The 7116-nt window shown below is 40.9% G+C and overlaps 1 long non-coding RNA gene across 1 annotated transcript; it reads right to left on the reverse strand.

The window, feature by feature from the left end:
• Nucleotides 1-4347: 4347 nt before the first annotated feature.
• Nucleotides 4348-5286, reverse strand: LOC133639579 (uncharacterized). The gene is made up of 3 exons (XR_009823820.1): nt 5251-5286; nt 4482-4575; nt 4348-4383 (listed from the first exon to the last, which is right to left on the reverse strand). It is a non-coding gene; the product is annotated as an uncharacterized LOC133639579 (long non-coding RNA).
• Between the last annotated feature and the right edge of the window lie 1830 nt (nt 5287-7116).

Here is a 7116-nt window from a genome sequence, read left to right on the forward strand (position 1 = left end):
GCTGCCTATCTGGATGATGTCATCATCCAGGGGAACAACACCTTCTACCATCCTAGTCACGTCCGTTGTGTCCTTGGGCAAGACACTTTACCCTTGCCCCTGATGGCTGCTGGTTAGCGCCTTGCATGGCAGCTCCCGCCATCAGTGTGTGAATGTGTGTGTGAATTGGTGAATGTGGAAATACTGTCAAAGCGCTTTGAGTACCTTGAAGGTAGAAAAGCGCTATACAAGTATAACCCATTTATCATTTAACAACTGGGCGGAGCATGTGCAGAGGGTGGGGGCGGTGCTCGAGTCCCTGAGGCGGGCGGGGCTCACCACCAACCCGGCGAAGTGCGCGGTTGGCCGGAGAGAGGTACAGTATCTGGGGTACCACTTGGGGGAAGGTCAGGTGCGGCCTCAGATAGACAAAACCGCGGCAGTTGCGGCCTGCCCGACCCCGAAGACGGAAAAGGAGGTGAGGCAGTTTTTGGGGCTGGTGGGCTACTATCGGAGGTTCGTCCCCCGGTTTGCGGACCTGACCAGCCCACTAACTGACCTCACCCGAAAAGGTGCCCCAGATCTTGTCCAGTGGACGGAGCACTGTCAGCAGGCATTCGAGAAGGTGAGGAAAGCACTTTGCGAGGAGCCGGTACTGCACATGCCTGATTTTTCCCTCCCATTTTTGTTGCATGTGGACACGTCGGGCAGAGGGCTGGGAGCTGTTTTGTCCCAGCAGAAGGAGGGCAACGACCACCCCGTCCTGTACATCAGCAGGAAACTCTCAGAACGAGAAAGCAGATACAGCACGGTGGAGAGGGAGTGCCTCGCCATCCGGTGGGCGGTCGGTGCCCTCCGGTATACCTGCTGGGACGCCCGTTCAGCCTCTACTCGGACCACAAGGCCCTCCAGTGGCTCCACCGCCTGAAAGATGCCAACGCACGGATCACCCGTTGGTATCTCGCTTTACAACCCTACCATTTCAGCGTGATCCATAGGCCGGGGGCGCAGATGGCCGTGGCGGACTTCCTCTCCCGCTCTCAGGCAGGGGAGGGGGGGGGGGTAGGCGCGGCCGGACGATGTCCCGGCCTAAGTCTGGCGGTGGAGGTATGTGGGAGGGGGGTTGTGATTAGCGCACTGCAAGAGTGAAAGTCAACGCCTCCGTCCATGGGGCTGGAACAGAGCGCCATCAGACGGGGGCGGGGCATGTGCTGACTGCGACACACAGCTGGCAGATGATTGGATTACACAGGTGGTACGTGTGAGACTAATCATCTGTCTTTAACAGTGAGCGGCCGGGTGCAAGAGAGGAGTCCGGAGAGAGACTGAAAAGTCCTGGAAGAAGACTTTGTGTTGGATGGTTGTGTTGAAAAACATTAAACCTGTTGTCAAACCTGTACTTTGACGGGCATCTGTGGAACCGCAAGACAGCGACGTCTACAGTACTATACTGCCTTTGAAAAATACCGGTACTTTTTTTTTCTGTGACAATGTCGGTAAAACGAGCATAGGCGGGTGTTAGGCAACGGAAGCAGAAACAGTGTGGAGATAGAAAAGTAGGAATGGACACAATTTGGCTGAAAAATTAACCAAGTTGAAACTCTAAACCCTGAAGCGTCAGGAAGAGATGCTTACCTCTTGTTCATCGTTCGCTAGCTAGCGACTAACGTCCTTCTGGAGTCGGAAGTGTTTTAGCTACTTTTAAATCACTAATCCTTGCCTCAATGGCGACAAATAAACTATCTTTCTTACAAGTACCACCATACCTCCGTGGTTTGATTTTACATTTTCGGGACTTATGCATATCCCATATACCCAATAACGGCTACACAGTAAATTCTATAGTGTCAAATCAACACTTAAAGAGTTAAATTTAACACTATTCCCGAGTCTATATGGTCCTATCCTGAGCTGGTGTTACATTTTTTCTTTCCATAGTGTTAAATTTATAGAGTCAAATGAACACTAAATAGAGTCAAAAATGTTAACACTGTAGAGTGTTGTCTGGTGTTAAATTTACTCTTTCCATAGTGTTACATTTAAAGAGTTAATTGAACACTAAATAGAGTCAAAAATTGTAACACTGTAGAGTGTTGTTCAACTTATTTTTTTAACTCTGATTAGTGTAAATATAACTCTTGAGTAGTGTTGATAAATTACTCTTTTGTGGTGATAAATGTACACCAAGTTAAATGTATTTGCTCATTAACACTGCTTTGGTGTTCAAATAACTCTGATAAGGTTTGATAATACACTAATATGTTGATTATTCACTCCCTTGCAGTGAAGAAAAAATATTTAGTAAATAGTACAAATATTTTAAACATTGCAGTGTTTACAAAACCTCACACTATTTCTGAAAAAAAAAAAAATTGGTGCTCATTCTACTTGATTTACTTTTGTGCAGTGTCAAATTAAGTCTCACCAACTTTGTCTTGTAAATAGCGAGTGAGTGCAAAACACAGTAATACAATATCATACGTTTGATCACCTTTATTTCTTTGTCAGGCAGAACAATCAACTTTATGGAGAGAATACAGAAAGGGTGACCTTAATGAAATGGCAATATGGGACAACATACAATGTGGAACATGATGTTCCATACGCCATTTGAACATCAAATGGTTTGGAGAAAGGCAGTTTCTTTATGTCCAAAACCTTAACAACTTAGTCTGGATGCAGCCTGACCTTATAGGCATGGTAATGCTCCTCAAAACACACAGTTTCCATCTGTTTCCCACAGAGCAATATATCATCATCTTTGACAATAATATTTTTTATCTTACAAAACACAGGCATGTCAAATGCCACTTCTGAACAGACAATGAAGTCACAGCGGTACTCCTCCATGGATGAGACAAAACCATTCATAGTAGACTGACTTAATCCAGCTGCCTTAAATTGTGCAACAGCAGTGGCACACATATCCAGACTGCTCCTATTAGCTTGTCTCGACTGTTCGGATGTTGTGGCTGACTCATCTACATTAACTGACACTGTCTCTTCTGTCCTGTTTAAAGGCCTACTGAAAGCCACTACTACCGACCACGCAGTCTGATAGTTTATATATCAATGATGAAATCTTAACATTGCAACACATGCCAATACGGCCGGGTTAACTTATAAAGTGCAATTTTAAATTTCCCGGGGAACTTCCGGTTCAAAACGCCTTTGGAGGATGATGTATGCGCGTGACGTCGCGAGGTCCACGGAAGTGTTTGGACCCTTTTGGACACAATACAAACAGCTCTGTTTTCTTCGACAAAATTCCACAGTATTCTGGACATCTGTGTTGGTGAATCTTTTGCAATTTGTTTAATGAACAATGGAGGCTGCAAAGAAGAACATTGTAGGTGGGATCGGTGTATGCGGCTGGCTGTAGCAACACAACAAGGAGGACTTTGTTGGATAGAAGACGCGCTAGCGGCGAACTCACCTTGACTTGCTACGTCTCTGGGCCGCCGACCGCATCGTCGATCGCTGGAACGCAGGTGAGCACGGGTGTTGATGAGCGGAGGAGGGCTGGCTGGCGTAGGTGGAGCGCTAATGTTTTTATCATAGCTCTGACGAGGTCCCGTTGTTAAGTTAGCGTCGTTAGCAACAGCATTGCTAGGCTTCGACAGGCGTCGAATACACATTAACCGTGTATTTACATGTCCAGTGTTTGGTTCGGTGTCTCCTGATAGTAGTATTGTTGATCTTCTGTCTATCCTTCCAGTCAGGGATTTATTTATTTTGTTTCTATCTGCATTTGAGACGGATGCTATCACGTTAGCTCATGCTAAAGAGCTTCGCCGATGTATTGTCGTGGAGATAAAAGTCACTGTTAATGTCCATTTCGCCTTCTCGACTCTCATTTTCAAGAGGATATAGTATCCGAGGTGGTTTAAAATACAAATCCGTGATCCACAATAGAAAAAGGAGAGAGTGTGGAATCCAATGAGCCAGCTTGTACCTAAGTTACGGTCAGAACGAAAAAAGATATCTCTTGACTGAATTCTAGTCTGTCACTCTAACATTCCTCATCCACGAATCTTTCATCCTCACTCAAAATAATGGGGTAATCGTCACTTTCTCGCTCCTAATATCTCTCGCTCCATTGTAAACAATGGGGAATTGTGAGCAGCACTACCGCTTGTGACGTCACGCTACTTCCGGTAGGGGCAAGGTTTTTTTTATCAGCGAGCAAAAGTTGCGAACTTTATCGTCGATTTTCTCTACTAAATCCTTTCAGCAAAAATATGGCAATATCGCGAAATGATCAAGTATGACACATAGAATGGATCTGCTATTCCCGTTTAAATAAATAAAAATCATTTCAGTAGGCCTTTAAGTGAACATTGGTGCCAATCTGTAGTTCAGTACACTGTACCCAGTACTACTGTTGCTATCATAAAAATGTTCCTTTGAGAGAATTGCAAAAATAGTCATTATTAGTCACAACATACTCTGGGACGACTCAAAATAAAAACTACAACAACAATTAAGAGTGTGTAACTCACATAGCCATTCTTGGAAAATGGGTCTCTGAGGTTGGGGAACAAGTTCACAATTCCTTGTGCATACATTTCCTTCACCTGTCTAGATGGAGATGTACTTAAAAAAAAAAATCACATTCAAGTTTATTTGTCATACACACGTTTTATAAGATGTAGTGAAATGTTTATTATTTACTTTAGATTTAAAATTAGTCTGAAACCTACACTACCGTTCAAAAGTTTGGGGTCACATTGAAATGTCCTTATTATTGAAGGAAAAGCACTGTACTTTTCAACGAAGATAACTTTAAACTAGTCTTAACTTTAAAGAAATACACTCTATACATTGCTAATGTGGTAAATGACTATTCTAGCTGAAAATGTCTGGTTTTTGGTGCAATATCTACATAGGTGTACAGAGGCCCATTTCCAGCAACTATCACTCCAGTGTTCTAATGGTACAATGTGTTTGCTCATTGGCTCAGAAGGCTAATTGATGATTAGAAAACCCTTGTGCAATCATGTTCACACATCTGAAAACAGTTTAGCTTGTTACAGAAGCTACACAACTGAGCTTCCTTTGAGCAGATTGAGTTTCTGGAGCATCACATTTGTGAGGTCAATTAAACGCTCAAAATGGCCAGAAAAAGAGAACTTTGATCTGAAACTCGACAGTCAATTCTTGTTCTTAGAAATGAAGGCTATTCCACAAAATTGTTTGGGTGACCCTAAACTTTTGAACGGTAGTGTAAATAAGAACACATGTGCCAATCAAAAGCAATAAACAACTTACCCATTCTTCTCCGTCATCTCAGCTGCCAGTATATTCACCAATTTTCTTCTGCTCTCATACGTCAAGGACTTAGTTCGGTTGTATTCATTTATTATATATTCTCCACCCGATTTCTTGGTAATAATGGATTTAACCAGCTGAAATAAAAATATCAAACAAAAATATAAAACAGTTTAAGAAATCTTTATTTAGTACAATACAATGTTAAAATCTGGACATAACATAAACATAGCCCTCATACGATGCAATTTAAGATCATTGTTCGAACCATTTTAATCCTTGTTCAATAGAAAGCATTAGTGCCTGTATGAAGTCTTACTTGCATAGCTTCAGAGTCCAGCCTCTGACACTTTCTGGTAGGAGTGTCTTCAAGGATGATTGTGTCTGAGTCCGATGAACAAACGGATGATTGGGACTTTGGAGAGGTTACCCTGGAGACATATTCTAACCACCATTGCAAAAAGGAAAAAAGAAGACATGTTGGACACAATTTGCTCATAAACCCACACCTAATCTAATGGAGAATATTGGTTTGCTTTGAAAAAAAAAGGTTACTTAGCTTGATTATAAATAAAGATTGACCTCTTCTCAAGATTGGAATACAAATGTTAATATAGCTTACACATTTAAAGCGGTAACAAACCTGTTTCATATTTGATGGTTAGTACCCCAGTGGATGGATCCTTCACAATTTCCTCAAAAACATCATCATCTATCTCAGTCCCTGAACTGTCAACAACTTTGACACCTTCTGTTACAGCTGGGACACCGAATTTGGCAAATGCTAGGAAACAGAATAAAAGCAGAAACCGACAGGTCATTTGATACATTTTTAAAATGAGTTTCAAATCAGTTATTTTGAAGCGAAACATACAGTCAAAGTTGAAAGGCCCAGTCAAAACAAATACTGTATACACAAATATAAGAACAATTATCATTAGAAAAACCTGATGACTTGATACTCCTATATATAATTTCAAATAGGGCTACCAAAAAAAGGGGCAACAAATGTGAAATTGCACACTCAATTAAAAAACACATAATATGAAACATGATTTATGATACCTGTAATCTTATCTGCATATCTTCACGCTGGTAAGCTAGCAGGTGATTGTTTAGTAACCTCGCCATTAACAATGTAGAAGCAGATGTTTTGGGGGTATTTTATGTGTGTTTTAAGTCATTTTCTGAGTATTTTGTGTGTTTTTTAAGTCATTTCATGGGTTTTTGTAGTGTTATGTGTGTGTTGTGGGGTATGTTATGTGTTTCAAGTCATTTTCTGAGTATATTTTGTGTTTTTAAGTCATGTTGTGGGTTTTTTAAGTCATGTTGTGGGTTTTTGGGGTATTTTATGTACGTTTTAAGTCATTTTCTGAGTTTTTTGAGTATGTCGTGTGTTTTGGGGGTATTTTATGTGAGTTTTAAGTCTTTTTATGGGTTTTTGTAGTATTCCGTGTGTTTTTTAAGTCATTTTGTGTGTTCTTTGAGTATTTTGTGTGTTTAGGGGGCATTGTATGTGTGTTTTAAGTCTTTTAATGGGTTTTTGTAGTATTCCGTGTGTTTTTTAAGTCATTTTGTGTTTTTTTTTTAGTATTTTGGGGATATTGTATGTGTGTTGTAAGTCTTTTTATGGATTTTGTTGTATTCTGTCTGTTTTTTAAGTCTTTTTAAGGGTTTTTTTTGTATTCTGTGTGTTTTTTAAGTCATTTTATGGGTTTTTGTAGGATTCTGTGTGTTTTTTAAGTCATTTTATGGGTTTTTTGTAGCATTTTGTGAGTGTTTGAAGCCATTTTGTGTTATAACAACATAGGAATACGGATTGTTATATGTATTTTTGGAGAGTCCATCTTCCTATGCCGAATTCTT

This window comes from Entelurus aequoreus, linkage group LG22 (assembly GCF_033978785.1).
Source record: "Entelurus aequoreus isolate RoL-2023_Sb linkage group LG22, RoL_Eaeq_v1.1, whole genome shotgun sequence".
Lineage (NCBI taxonomy): Eukaryota > Metazoa > Chordata > Actinopteri > Syngnathiformes > Syngnathidae > Entelurus > Entelurus aequoreus.